We start from the raw sequence: 15469 nt of genomic DNA on the forward strand, positions 1-15469 counted from the left end.
TGTGTTGAACACATGCAGAATCAAAATTAGATACTGTAGTAAGAACTGAAGCATTCAGTGAATTATTTTTTGTTCACAGTGAGTCACTGATTTTTTTTAATTCCCCCCCCCCCCCGATATGGAAAGAAAGTGTGTGGTACTTTAGAATTGAAATATTTAAGATGTTCAGATGCTCATGAATAAGGATACAAGTGCTTTCGTCTTAGACAATTTTTTACATTTACCTTTTGACCCTTTATATCAAAACACCAGAAATTGCTGGTCTTCCTATCTGCAACATCTTAAATATGACTTTTTTCTAACTGTACATAAATTTCATAGTATCCTCTCATATATATTTTAGGTCTGTATATATATACACCTACAGTTATGACATGCCTTGTCTCAATTCCTTACTGACTTGCACTAACATTTATTATTATTATTACTACTATTAATATTCTACAGTTTTGAAGGCTGCTTGTTTGGTTTTGCTTCTCATAGCCTCTTCTTTTATTGCTATCTTCATTATCTCCACAGTGGCCAGTAAGCCTTCTGTAAATTAAATAGATGATTAAAGTTATTGATTATGGGCATGAAACTTTTTTTGTGAACAAGGGGTGATAAGAAGTTTTAAAATATAAGCTTATGTTTTCATAATGGCACCATCTTTCATAAGACAGTGTGAATTTAAAGTGTTTGTTTGAAATAAGTTTCATTGCAGGGGGAGGCAAAAAACCTGTGAAAAGTTCTCCCAGAGAACAAGATCTTGTCAAAACAGAGATAGCAGGAAAATTTGGGGGTGAAAAGAAGTCAGGTAGCGCATCTATTCCATGAGCATCCCCTGCTTTCTTAAGCTTTTTTTCCTTGTCATGTATTAGTCCTATCTCTGGGATGTTACATGGCTGCATAGCTCAATTAATGCTCTATGGCAGGAGGAGGAAAAAAATGTCTCTCTCTTGTCAGAAGCGAAGTTATTTACTTTCAAAAGCTGACAGAATAGCACTGCAGGGGCTTCATTTATTTCCGTTCAGAATGTCATTATTGTGTAATGCAGAGGGACTTCTGCATGCATTGCAGGCTTATTCTTGTAATCTTTAGTCTGCTGGATGGCTGCAGAAGTGTAAAATGGCATACTGGGATGTTTCCCTATTCTGACTTGAGCTCGTTCACTTTTGCAAAACTGCATTCCAAGTGTCTTAAATATTTACTGCTTAGATGGCGATAAATGCGTTTGTCGGTGGTGCTGATGCTTGATACATTTGGAATCATGCTCTGGCCTAGCTGGAAGACTGATTGTATCCTTAGTTACCTTTATAATGTGTGTCATTTCTCCTGTTGGGTGCCATATGGTTTCAGACTGCTTTTTCAGCATTACTTTCTCTCTGTCATGCTCTTTAGTTTTTCCAAGTCTAGCCCCAAAAGGAATATTTCAATGCAACACATTTTATAAAGCCTACTTGCTATTTCATCTCAAAGTTTGGAAAACCATTCAACTTTGGTTTTGTTGTTGTATTGCGTGTACTTCAGGGGCAAGATAAGTAGTTGTATTGATCCCCATCCAAGTTCATGTCTGTCACTGCAAAAATACGGGAGTGTTCAGAAATTGCAATTCCAAGAGTTTTGGTTTGTTTTTCCTTTCCCGTTGCTGCCATTTTCTCCAGTTCCACTTCAAATACCACACTTGGCACCTGCACATGAAATTGCCTGTTGCTCTGTGGAAAGATTTTTTTGGTATGCCTAAAGTACAAACACTGATACAGCTCGCTTCAGAGTTCCTCATGATCATACATTGCCCATCTTTCTGCCCACTCTTAAAATAAATAAATAAAATGCTCCAATGGAAAATCACTTAATTTGGAAAGGAGTCACTTTTTTAGTGATAGCTGATTTTTTTAAGCTTTTTTTTTTTTAAAGACTAACTATATTTTCAGTAGTTTTTTCCAGTTTAAAGTGGTAAACTAAACATTTAAAAAAATTTAGAATTTGTTCATTAGTAGTAGATTTTATTTGAACACAACCTGCCTTTAAATGAAAGGGAAAGGATTCTACTTCCAAATCAGCTTGCTTGCTTCATTCCTTCTTTTCTCTTCCTTTATTTGAAGACATAAAATCCAATAAATTTCTATTGCAGTTGCTGGGCTTAAGGGAGAAAAAGGAGAGGAAAAGTACAAAGCTATTGGGAAGCGTCAAACACTGAGAATGATGAAGTACATTTCATAGCAGCCAATTCCAACCCCAAAATCCCTGTTGTGCAGGAAGGCTTTCCAGCTCACCCAGGAAATGCAGCCATTGCACAGCACACTATTAATGATTTATACACACCGCGCCACTGCTTTTGTTCACTGGCGGAGCCAGGTTGTGTTAATAAAGGAATTTCAGGGAAAAGGGTCCTGGCATGCTGAGTTGTTTTGCTCAATGCGGTGGATGCTGCCTTCATAAATCAAAGGAATTTAGTGCTTTACAACCTTTCAGAGCTGCTGAGGGTGGGTTGTTGGGTTTTGTTTTCTTTTTTTTTTTCTTCCTTTTTTTTTTTTTTAAATCTGATTCACCTAGGAATATTTTCATTTCTTTTCTATAAAGAATGAATGAACTACTGGATGAGATCTCTCTCAGCTGTTTTAGGGTTGATTGGTTTGCTTCACAGTGGAATTATACTTCCATTTGTTTTCCATTTGGTATTTATGCTTTATGGTGTTGTCTATGGAACGAGACTAGCATGGTTTTATTAACATAAAGAGATGCAGATCACATTATATTCTGTCTTGTTTCTTAGAAAAAACTAAATAAAATGTAAAGGTAAATTATGTTTGCAGTAGGCAAAGCAATTTTATATTCTTGAGCCAAAATAATAATAAAAAAGTAATAACACTTATTAAAGCATTGATCATTTTAAAATCAAGAAGATTTTTAATTAGCAGAAATACACTTCTGTATTCTTTTTCAATAAATATGAGTGTTAGATTTCAGAGTTGCTTCTTTTTATCTGGAAACTTTGTTTCCTAATAATAGCAAATGCAGGACTGGGTACTTAATTTTGTATTAATTTACATAATGATTGTTTTCCATTGGTGTATTGACATTGCTAGAGAAAATTTGTATCTACACTTGATAATAGAAATGAAGGTGAAGGATGGTTTGAGAAAAAGCTCTCAAATTCTCATGTGAAGTGGAGCATTAAACAATGTTATGGGACAGTCGCCTAGAAAATAAACACTTGGTTTGATACAGAATCTAATCTTTACTTTCCATTTTGTTTTGCAAAGGGGGGTGGGAGTAGAAAATAATTACAGGGAATGTGTGTTGCAGCTAAAGGGAATCTGGCTTTTCAGGGGGATCCTAAGACATTGTCTTACACAGCAGGTACAGTGGGTTTTGTCTGTTCGGATCATTCAGAGTCACTGGTTCATGTAGCTTTTGCCTACCGAGCACGTGGCCCTGTCCTGGCTTTGTGGCAGTCGAGGCGGTGGTTCCCCCCAGGCTGGGAACGTCAGCAACGTGGGAGTCAGGACTGCAGAAGTTAAAGTGACTTCATACCAAGAGGCATTTTTTTGTTTGTAGTTGATGTAGCCTGAAGGCAGATAAAGAACATCTTTTGCATTTTTATCCCTGGTTTAAATATCGAAGATTATTATAAGACAGGTGCCCAGTAAATGAGGTTTCTGTTTATAAAGTACCATTTCTGTATTTGTTTGTCCTCTATTATTTGGGTGCGTGAGTGTTTCATTGTATCTAATTATGTCTGTGAGGCACAAGACAACAGTCAACATCTGCTCTGTTGTTTCCTTGGTTTACAGATAGCTTTGATGGGTTATTAAACAATCTATTTTTCAAACAGAAAACAGGGAAACAAGCTGCACCCATATTATGTAATTTTGTAAAGGTACATTATGTAATTAGTTGTCTAGTGTTTGCGCAGTCTTTTGTTTTGGTTGAATAAATGCTACTCCATTAAGAAACATGTGATTATCTTGGGCAGTTTTTATTTAATAGTGAATTTCTAGTTTATAATATATGGGTTAAGTTGATTTTGCCACTACTAAATTGATTTCACCATACATTTTGTTTTGAAATAATGCGCTGGAGTTGTGAATGCCAATACCAAAACCAGAAATGTGTATTAACTTCCATTTATTACTGAAACAGCTACCGATGAACTCTTACTGCTCACAGGAAAAATTATTAATCAACTTGAATTATTTTGGAGTGGAAGTTTACACTGTTGCCAGAGCATCATCTGGGGAAGGCAATGCTCAACGCTGGCAGGTGGTGCTGAGGGCAGCAGAGCCCTGGTACCCCCCTGCCAAGGGATGCTGTGCTGTGTGTGCGGGGGGCAGCACTGCTGTGCTTGCCTCTTCTGCAAAGGGGTGTCCTCTGGGCAGAGTGCTTGTCTCATTATCTCTTTTGAATTTTGGGGGTTTATGTTAATGTACCTGTCCACTGTGTTTTCTTCACATAACACCGATGTCCACTATACTCTCTCTGGATGGATGAAGGCAAATCGCTGAAAAATTCCAACTGTGCAGCATGTGGTTGGTTGTGCCTCAAAAATAAAATGTAGGAGAAAATTTCCCAGATGCTAATGATGAACAAATCCTAAAATTAGGCCTGCTGCAACTTTTAGCATTGCAGAAAGTTATCTATTAAAAAAAAAAAAAAAAAAAAAAAAAAAAAAAAGGAGGAGGAACATGAGTTCAGTATTTTCATGGCCGTTGAGGTGCCAGTGTATACCCTTACAGAGCTACAGCCACCTATAGCTGTTCCTTACGTGTGTACATTTGAAATGCTGCGCATGTAATGTGCTTGGTTTATGTACACAGTTTTTTCCATGGAAATACGGTTGTTCAATATAATTTTAACATGGCATGAACTGCCCTTGTATATTTTGGAAAAACTGAATTCAAATGAAAGAGCATAATAAGCATAGTTACTCATACAAGTATGCGTGTTGACCAGTCTTGTCGGGCTGATGTTGAGGTGCTTGTTTAAATGTTGTTTTGCAAAATGTCATCCAGTTTTTTAGGACAGAATGAAAATTCCTCACTTTGGGCAAGGGCTTGTTAGAAATACTTTGTACTCTCCCTCTCACCTATCTGTGTGCATCAGCAGCCAAAGACGTGGATGTAGACCAGGGATTTCAGCTCTCTTCAAGTGTCAGTAACTGCTCCTCAGTAGACCTGGAGGATTACACTTGCAGTTTTGATGCTCCACAAAGATGTGACAAATGGAAACTCAAACAGGACCTTCTAAATAGTTTATCTAAAAACCAAAGGAATGCCAGGGTTGTGCTGTTTGTAGGGAACTTTGTTTTCAAAGTGTTTCCAGAAACCCACTGCAGGGTGGGGGAGGAGCGGTGGGTTTGGGTTTCGTTGGTTTTTTTGTTTGTTTTTCTTTCCATAATGTTTATTGTTAGATGGTTTGGTAGGGTGTGTCTCTTAGGAACTGCTTGTTATGAACAAACAGATGTGTTCCTGTACAACCAAAGAAACCATGCAGGTGTCTTCAAATGTCCGTGTGGGAACAGAGCAGTCACTATTTTTTTCACGGTATGCAACACAGAGATGGATTTTAATGGGAGAGAAAACTGGGATGAGAATTTCTGTGGCGGTAGATCAACACAGTTTATTAACATCCACTAAGGATGTTATCCTTGGCTATGCTGTAACATTAATGCATTTTACAGTTTACATGCATTTTCTTTCATCATCATCTTCCTGTATATTCTGCTTGAGAATAGTTTTAAGCGCTTATTTGCACTAAAATTATGCACGTGGTGGTGCCTACTTCCAGCAGAAAATGAACTTTGAAACTGCTTTATGAAGATTGTAAGGGAAGGTTATTTTCACAGATTTGTGAAGGAAGCTGAGTTACAGCCAGCAGCATCTGATCTGTGGTAGGGGACACTGTTTGCACAGCTTCGTGAAGAGTTAGGACTATGGAGCACAAAACTGTTCAGTGTTTTCACTTTGTATAATCTGAAAGAGCTAATCAGGGCTGAACAGTAGAGGACAAGAATTCAGGAAAATTAGCACTGTTACTAGTGCCACAAATAGTCAAACAGATTCGTAGACAGCAACAGAAGTTGTTAACTTCCATTGCTTATGTGGTAGTACTAGATCACACAAGCATCTAAGGTTGTGAAGGAGACATTAAGAAAAAAATTGAGAGGGATATAAAAACCTTTGAAAATCATTTATATTAGAATTCACTAGTCCCAGTTGATTTGTTAATTATTCTGAAATCTGACAGTTCTGTAGAAATAGCTACGCAGCACTTTTTTTGTCATTGCAATACCAGCGGGATGTTCCAATAACAGCATTTATAATCCAGATGTGCAAAAGTTATGTCTGTGGGACCAACAGGATATGAACTTTCATTGTGGTTCGAGTTTCTTGAGCAAGAAAATTCAAAACTTATAGGGCAATATTACATTTCTTTTCTTTTTTTGTTTCCATTTGTTCCATGCAATTTGCTGTTTTGCTTTTTTTTTTTTTTTACTAGACAGTATTATGGGTTGCATTTAAAGCAGAGTTTAAAAATCTTGAGAAAACGTAAGATGCTCTCGGTCAAAGAGTTTGAGTTAAATTTTTCGTGTCTGATCCTATGGTGCAGTGCAGGAGAATTGGGCACATCTCAGGTCTTAGAAGGAGACTACTTACTCTTTGTCTTATTTCTTGAAGCAACAAAATCCTGCTTGTATCCAGCTAATAACCTCAATATCAGCTGAAGTCAGCCGCAGTACCGATTTCAATAAAAACAGAAATAAGCCTCTTCTGTTGTCCTCCTTTGCACAAATTTACACCAGTCCTTTGCTGGTGCGCTCCAAGGGCACAGACAAAGGTGGATTAAAACCTAAATGAAGGTGAGATTAAAAAGGCTATTCTTTCTTTATTACCTTCTAATTTAAAATGGAATTAACCAAAAGTAAAAAAGTTGAGAAGTGGATGACAGGAAAGGCTCTTACCATCTGGCATTGATACAACAGGCTTGCGGTTTTCTGTTCTTCAGCGCCTGTTGTATCGTCTGTTGTTCTGATCAATAGCGCGATCCCTGTAGGTGTGTGCTGGCCTGAGGAAGCTGTGGTGAGAGAGAACATGAGAAATCAAGGGGTCACAGGAATTCAGTATCCGCTGTGGTTGCTGAAGAAAATCAACTGTTTGGTAGAATAGTTATTTAGGACTGGAATGTGTAATGAATATGTAGAATATTGTCTAAATGGTCTTGGGGGAGGGAAGGAAGGAAAACGGGTGATGTGATTCTTCAAGGTGAGATCTGTTTACTGTATTCCCAGGATGTTTTGTTGAAGCTTAATCTGGGGAACTTTATTCTTTCAAAGCAGTTTTTCTGTGTAGTAGCTGTTCAGGGTTCAGGTGAGGGTGCCTGCACAGGGTACCAGAGCAACTGCTCTCACGCTGACCTGGCCTGAGGCACAGACCCTCAGATATGGGCCAGAGGGATCCATCCATCCCAGGAGAAGGCAGACGCCGCTGTGCCATGCGACCCATTGGCCGGGCAGGCCGTGCCCAGCAGCTGCCTGTAAGCCGTCAGGCTGAGCTTAGGAGTGGGGGCTCAATTGCTGAACATGGGATTAAGTGCATCCCCAAACAGTTGCTTTAGGAGATCTCTACGCGACTGAACTGACTTCAGACATCAAGTAGCAATGAATCTGAAAGAGCTTTCTTAACCTTGTGGTATCAGGTTTGGAGGCAACCTTCATATCAACTGCACTTTCTAACTCTTGTAGCCAAATCCTACCCGCCTCAGGTGCTCCTCTCTTGCAGTGCTTGGCTAACCTTCAGCATTTGGAAATTATTGCCAATGTCTTGAATAGAGCTGAATTACAGCTCGCATTACGTCTGATGCCTTCAAGTCCTGATGTTTTATCTCTGGAGAGTATGAAACTTGTCAGTTGTGAACAGAAATTCCCTCCGACCCCTTTAAAGACCTGTAGGGTCTTTATTATTTTGGGGGTTGAATAAGTTGTTTCTCCAAGGCACCCTGCTTGCTAAGGATATCTACCCTATGCTGTTTTCTGCAATCAGAGCGTTGCACTTGTCATCATAGGGTGCTTGAATGATGTATTTATACAGGCAGGAGGGATGGTTTAACACCATCTTCAGATTCACTGTGCAGTCCTATTAATACGAACTCAGGGGAACGAGTAGCTGTTACTTGTCAGCAAATCCTGAGTGTATTAAGGGGGTGAAGACTGGAGGCTTATCTCAACTTTTTAAGAAATGACAGATAAACTCAAGAGCAGAGTAGTGAAAGATATCTGAAGTAGCCTGGAGATGGAGAAGAGGTTGTTCCCGAAGAAGCCAACAGTGAAAGTACAACTGATTTGGTATGCTATCCAGCCAAGAGGAATTACGTAGTAAAAGCCGGTAGGGAACTGCATAAGAAAAAATAAGCAATGCTGTGCTCATTAAGACATAAGAAACACAGCGAAGACCTATGCAGCACAGCTTCGATGTTGTACATAAGTGGTAATGTACACATGTCAAAATCAACTCTTGGTAGGTAAAGCAATAGTATTTTCCTCCAGCTGTGCAGCTAAATTCTCTTGAGTGATCCAGGCCGCTACAAGAGAGAGAAGCTCCCTTCATAAATAGAATTGTACGGGGCCATGGAGCTGTTCATTGAAGGAGCTCTGCCCTGCAAATGGTTTGCATTGCCATGTGTGCTGTGCCGCTCTTTGTAGATTTAAAAGACGATTTGTGGTGTGACTGCTGTCTAATGTTATCCTTCTTTCTAGTTCAGTGTCCAGCACCTTAAATAACTGAAGTTCCCAGATTAATCCTGCTTTAATTTTAACACAAATTATGGCACAAAACCACCAATCTGTTTGTGATTCAGAATCTAATTCATTTGAAAACACTGCTAAGTTGAAAGGCACCTATAGCTATTTGCTTGGTTTTTTTCAGGGAGCAGTGATTCACAGGTTGTTCTCTGGTTCTGTGCCATGATACGTATGGCTGATGGCAGATCCTTACCTACCCCTGTAGCCAAAGGGAAGTCCAGCCACAGAGCATCCCTTAACTTCATTTTCTAACCTGGCTTCCTCTCTCCAGCATACATTTATAGCCTATGTAAGTGAATGTGTTCTGCGACTCACTGAAGGGTAAATCATTCTATCTGCTCTCAGGAGACAAATGTCTATCTCTAGCAATCCAGTCTAAGCAGGAACTGAAGGTTTCTAAAGATGAAGAAGAGGGCAAGCCACTTCTGTAAAAATCTCTGCCTTCACGTGTTCCTGAAAAAGTAAAGTAGATGTGTACCTTTTGAATGTGTGTACTCTTTCATATTAATGTTATAGGTGATCTCCTTGTACCAGACACGGTTCTCTTAAAAATAGATTTATAGTCTAAGATTGTTACAAATTATCAGCTGAATTGCAGAGGAAAAGGGATGTTGGTGGTCATCCCACCCGGCAGTCACTTCATCCCCAGGAAGTATTTCTGCGTGGCATCCTGGCAAGAGGAGGTTTTTTGAGCTGAATGATAAAACTTCCAGATGTTTATAGGATGTTCTTACCTGGTATGGGGACATTACAGGAGAAAGCCTGGATGCCATTTTGAGTGTAGTTAGGAGGGGAAGGAGTGTAATATTCAAGACAATATGAAGAAGTTATTAATCTTTTGGTTGTTTACGTGATTAGCTTGGGTTGCAATAGGCTGAAGTGAGCCCTTGAAGGTGATAACAAGTACCATATAGTTGCTGAGGTAGTAAAAGGGCATATTGTGGGAAAGTGCACGAGGGAAGAGAAGTGATCTTTGTGAGAGCATTCCAAAAGAAACACAAAGGAAGCGTGCCATGCTTCAGCTGGTGAGTGGCAGGTGAAGCAGCGCACAGTGCTAGCAACAGAAAAGAAAGTCTGGAGTTAGTCAAACCAAAGAAAAAGGTTTGGCCATGTATTCAGAGACCAATGTTTGCTGAGATATTGCGCTTCAAATAATACAAGACCAATTGGCCTATAATGTGAAAGCCTTGAGTTTTCTAGTGCTACAAGTTGTTTCCCAAATATTCTTCCTCAATTTTTGTGTAAGGTGATTCTGTCTGAAGCTCTTGTAGTCAGCAGGGTATTTATCTTTATCTTTGAAGTCTCTCAATTTACCACCATTGTATATTTAAAAGAAAAAGGCTAGAAAGTTGAACTTCAGTGGAAGTGAAGCGTTGTTGTTTTCTGACTGAAAGAATCAGCTAGGTTCATCTTGAACTGCAGCTAGTTTTTTATTTGTTCTTGAGAGCTGAAGTGATTTTCAAGTAGAAACTTTTAAGTTCAGAAGAAAAACAAGTTAATACCAAATGTTCTTTATCCCACAAGTGTTCCACACACTTTAAAAAGATATGCTGTCCCAGCTGTAAACAGCTTCTATACTCTTGCCCTATACACTAGTATAAACGGAGATGCTTAATAAACTTGACAGACTCTGATATCTGCCATACCTGTATTGATATGAGATCAGTAGATATCTTTGGTTTGTATATGTGATAATTTGTACTTTAAAAGGCACTAAAATATCCACATTGTATTTTGGTTCTGCCGGGGTTGGCTGGGGAATTGACACTTGGCATGAACAGCTCCTGCGTGTACTTCGGGATTTGCTGGGAAAAGTGGAATGGAGTCAGCAGCTGAGGACAGGGGTCATGTCCGGATAGTGCTTCTGGTGCCCTTGAAGAGCCTTTGGTCCCAAATGTTTTTTACAGAAAAGTGGAAATAGTCTTTGGAAGATGAGCGGAGTAGTTCTAGAAGTGGCATCAGTCATGGTTGGGAGGGTGGGGAAGACATTCCAGACAGCTTGCTCTATCTACCAGTATCTGATTTAGTGCCTGGGTCTGCTTCCCTCTGGCAATGCTGTCAGTGGCGGCTCACCTTCTCTTTCAGAGCATGCATGGTACTGATCTGCTAATACTCTTTTTTAGGGACAATAATCAAAAGTTTCCACAGATGATGGAAACTACCAGGAGACCTGGAAACTACTTCATCCTGTCAGCTCTGGGTTTTCCTTTACCAGAAAACCACTGAGTAAAATGTTAAAGGTAAAATGCAGGGCATTTGGACAATAGGAAAGGTGGCCAGGAAGCGGGAGGCTTGGAGAAGAGCTTAACGGAATCAGATATGACATACCATAAGCTACAAAGAGGGTGCCAAAGTGGTACCTCAATTATTTATGATCTGTGAGATGAGAAAGTTAACCCAGTGTTGGAAGGAAGTAGAAATGATTTGAAGTTCGTTGGTGTGGAATAGCATTTGGAAGAACCATTGTTTGTGGTATTTTGAACTAGATACAGGCATTAAGAAGAATTAATTATTTGGCAGGAAGGTGGTCTAAATAGATTACTTCTGTCAGGATCTGATTAGGGCACATTTCATTGATTGGCTGATGACTGCATTGCAGGGATCTGCCTTTTCCAAGCAATGTGGCTCCAGGGAAGTTACTGAAGTCTTTCCGTTTATTTTGTTTGTTTGTTTACCTTGAAATATAGCAAAACTAGGCACCTGATTTTGCCTGGACAAGTGTTTTGGTCATTGTGTAATGCGCCAATTAGGCATTACATGCAGCTGGGTTCAAAACCTTGGCCCTTGTTGCATCATTTTCATTGTTCTTGTTCTTCCTGAATGTGTTGTTCCGTTTTCGGGCATACTTCTGACTTTATTTCTGCGTGCATCTGTACTGTACAGTGGTCACCATTTCCTTCCCATTTCAAATTACTTTTCAGCAAGTCCATGGTGAAATCACTATTAGAGCTCTCCTGTCAGTAGCTTCAGTTTTGTGCTAAAACATGATATTATGGCATTAGACTGCTGGGCCTGAAATACTTTTGTATTTTGTGACCTTCTACTGCTACCTTAGCTTGCTTAACCTAAAGGTGAAGCTTGCTGTTCACCTTTAAAACAAGCTTTTCATAAATAATACTTGCCTTTAGGCAAAATTCTGCAGAAATGAAACAAATACAATTGTGTATTTTGTGTGTATACATATTTTATATAAAGTAGCGTTCATGTATTTTCTTGTTATTTTCTCGTCTTCTGTTTTTAAAATCAGTCTTCAGTTTCAAAAAGTTCTTGAAAAATTTGAATTAAAACCAAAACCCCCGAAAAACACCCTGAGGTTTGGAAACAGCTGAAAGAAACACCCCCTCCATCAGCATACTGCAAATACTTTAGCATGTCACTTTTTTTCTAGCAGCATTACAATTTTCTAGAATGTAGTGGAACTGAAAGCTGTTTAGTTGTTTAAAATAGATGATCTCCCGTTTTCCACCCACACACTTGCTCAATTTTTTGCAGGGGGTAAGAATCCAGGAGTAGGTAGGAAGTAAGTGCTGTCACCCTCGGTGGCTTCAGACAGGTGATTGATGTGCATAGAACTGACCGTTCTAGCTCTGTCCTAGCAAAAAAAATTAGGGCCATGCTTAACCTTAATCTTGCCAGAGGTCCTGCTAAACTGAAACAGAATTATTAACATATTTAATACTCTTCTGGCTCATTCTCTGAGTCTTCAGCAATATGGTCAAATTTCATATATTCAATGTATTCCTGCAGAACAGGAGTGACCATTAATGCTAACTAATGGTGAACTGTAAAACTATAGAGAAATTTCCTTTTTTTTTTTTTGTGGCTGGGAGGGAGAACAAATATGTTGGTATAAACTGGTGAAGCTGATATAGTTGCATTGGCATAAGTTCAGAATTTGGCACGGGGCGGAGATGCGAGTAAAGCTGTATTGTACTTCTGTGGTTTTGATTCACAGAGGTTTGTGCGAACTTAGGTAGCTGGTGCACACATGGGACATCATCACAGAGCCCACCCAGAAAGTCAGAGCTCGGATTTGGAGTGCCATACAGCTATACATTTAGAAGCATGTTGTTATAGTGAGGCAAGCAAAGCATCCTTTCATTAAAACAGGTAACTACAGTTTATTTTCAAAGTTTATTTTCATATATTACAATCTGCAATGTAGTAAATATAAATGCTTTTTACACGTTTGATATTTTCATTGTTCTTGAATGTTTATACTGCTTGCAAAGGGCTGGAAGGGTCCTCCTATAAGTTCCTGAGTTCAGACTACCACTGCTATTGGCATCACATAATTTTCTTTTATAAGCTATCTTTCTTTGTTACTGTGCATTTAGAAGGCTGTTCTAGACCCTCACTTAGCCAACACCAGGGTACTTTAAAAAAAACTTAAAATATTTTCAGCCTAAATGTATGCATAACTAGTTTTTCCTTGATTTTTAGTGTGTCAGGGTTTTCCTTAGCCTAAACAGTCTCTTCCTCCTACTGTTTTCTTCCCTGTTCACAGATTGTTTTGCTAGGGTAAACAAATCAAACTTTCTTAGGTTCCTGTTATAACATTAGTCGCTCCATTCCACTGAACAGCGCAAAAAGGGCTTTCCCTACAGCTGTTGTGGTTGACTGTGGCCATTTTTTTAAATATGGATAGAGAAGTGTATGCTATTGGAAGTACCTCTAAGAAATTAGGAAATTAATTGAGAAATAAAACTAATTAAGGAATACTGATAATTTGCCTTTTCATATTTGCATCACACTGGCAGTTCAAATTCCTTAAACAGATGCAATGAGGTCCGGCTTTTCCTCCTCTGTTATTAGCAGAAGCATGACCTTACGTTTTGTCTTATTGAATTTCAGCCCATTTCTATTCAGGCAGTCCATAAGTTTGAGCAATTCTTTCTGTATAATATTCTTATCCTTCTCAGTCTTGACGGTATCGTCCAACTTTGTCATCAAGAAATTTCATCAGCGTGTTGCCTTGTGCCAAAATAATTAATGAAAATATTAAACAAAACTGTCCCAAAAGAGATCACAGAAAAGCTTCCCTTAAGTTTGTGCTTCCCTCTACAAATCATCTTGCTCTCAGGTTTTCTAACATCTTATCAAATACATACATGCTGAAACAAAAAAATGGCTAGCTATTTCACAGAGCGATTTAACAATCCTTATTTACGTCCATTGTCCCACTGGAGTCGTTTGAGTAAAGCTTGCAGAATCCATTTTATAATCTCCATTCCTAGGTGAAAGAAATCTTCTTTCTTTTCAAATGCAGCTCACTGTTAGGCCAAACAAATAGGTAATATTTAGAATGAACTTTTTTTTAGAAATGAAATACCTTTAAATGAGTTGTAATGGCAACTCACTTTCTCATATATACCTTTTGTTTATATATTTTTGTATGAAAGTTAATAACTGGTTTTGTATTGGAATTTATGATAATCTTTTGGCAAACACCACGATGTGTCAGCCTACTGTGTGCTTAATAATTAAACTGCAGGGTTCTGTTCCTTAATAAGAAAAGAGCAAGAAATATGATTAATAGCTAAGCATAAGTCAAGATAACCAGCGTGAACAGCATTATCCCCAACAGAAAACTGAAGTGATTCTATAACAGGAGGTGGAACTAGGTAAACATCGCTTCATCATGTGACAATTGCTGCCCTCATTGGCAGTTTCTCAAAAGAGCATCACAGAGGGTCACAATTCAACATCTAAAGTTAGAAGTGGTATAAGGCTGCTAGTAACGAGGGCCAGCGGGCAGCTGCTAAGGTATATTTCTAAATCGTGCAACACGGCTGCCTTGATACATGAGAATCAATTACTGAAAACCTTTCACGATGGTCAAAATGTGACATTAAATAATTGAGTATCACATCAAATCTTGTCTGCAATTAGTTATCTGGAAAAGTAATTATGCAACAAAATCAAGTAGCTGAAATTAGTGATGTGAAACACCCTGGTTATTCAAAGCCCGTAGGAGAGGATTTTTTTTTTTTTTTACTTGTAACATGAAGTTTTAAGCATCTTGCTAATTCTTATTGAATTAAAAAAAAAAAAATCTTGCTCACTTGTAATACTTGCCATTAGTCATATCTGCAGTAGAAGATACATTGCACGTGATACAGGTGTTAATGACTAAGTTTGGTTTTTTTTAAAGTAAAAATTATTAGCTGTGGAAGAGATTGTCTTGCAAGTAGTACTTTAAAAAGCGAATCTGTTTTCTTTAGGGGGAAAACAGCCTAAATTTCCCTCTTTTGTCTCTTACACTGAGAGTGTAAGTTTAATTGGAGAACAGATATGAAATACTCTAAAGGTCAAATTCATTCTTGTTAAAAAAGCTATGATAAATGTAACAACATAGATGTTACAAAAGGTTAGAAAAGCCATTAAAATATAATTTACACTAATAGAAGTAGTTAGCTTGCATTAGTTAGCTCAAATATTTAAAATAAGCAAGAAAAACCAGGACAGAATATGTATCCGATGTAACAGACTCTAACTTTAAACTCTGACATGAACGTTTAACAGCTTATAAATACAGGGAAATGTTTATTTGTGCAATCATGATAAATCTGATTAATTTCTAAATGGCTTCTAGTAGTAACTGTTGTCATGTGTATGCCAGAACTGATAGCAAAATTAATTCTAATCGGTAGATCTGTACACAATTTGATCTGTATGTGTCTAGTACGT

General features: G+C 38.4%; 1 protein-coding gene across 25 annotated transcripts in view; it reads left to right on the forward strand.

Moving 5' to 3' along the window:
• RBFOX1 (RNA binding fox-1 homolog 1) overlaps positions 1-15469 on the forward strand; it is a 955581-nt gene that overhangs the window by 678231 nt on the left and 261881 nt on the right. For 9 of the 25 annotated variants that reach the window (XM_037386474.1, XM_037386477.1, XM_037386463.1 and 6 more), the window contains one exon: positions 12735-12889. The exons of the other annotated variants lie outside the window; for them this stretch is intronic. The gene's annotated coding sequence lies outside the window, so the exon portion shown is untranslated. The remainder of the gene's footprint in view (positions 1-12734; positions 12890-15469) is intronic. 25 annotated transcript variants of the gene reach the window in all.

Source organism: Falco rusticolus, chromosome 4 (assembly GCF_015220075.1).
Source record: "Falco rusticolus isolate bFalRus1 chromosome 4, bFalRus1.pri, whole genome shotgun sequence".
NCBI lineage: Eukaryota > Metazoa > Chordata > Aves > Falconiformes > Falconidae > Falco > Falco rusticolus.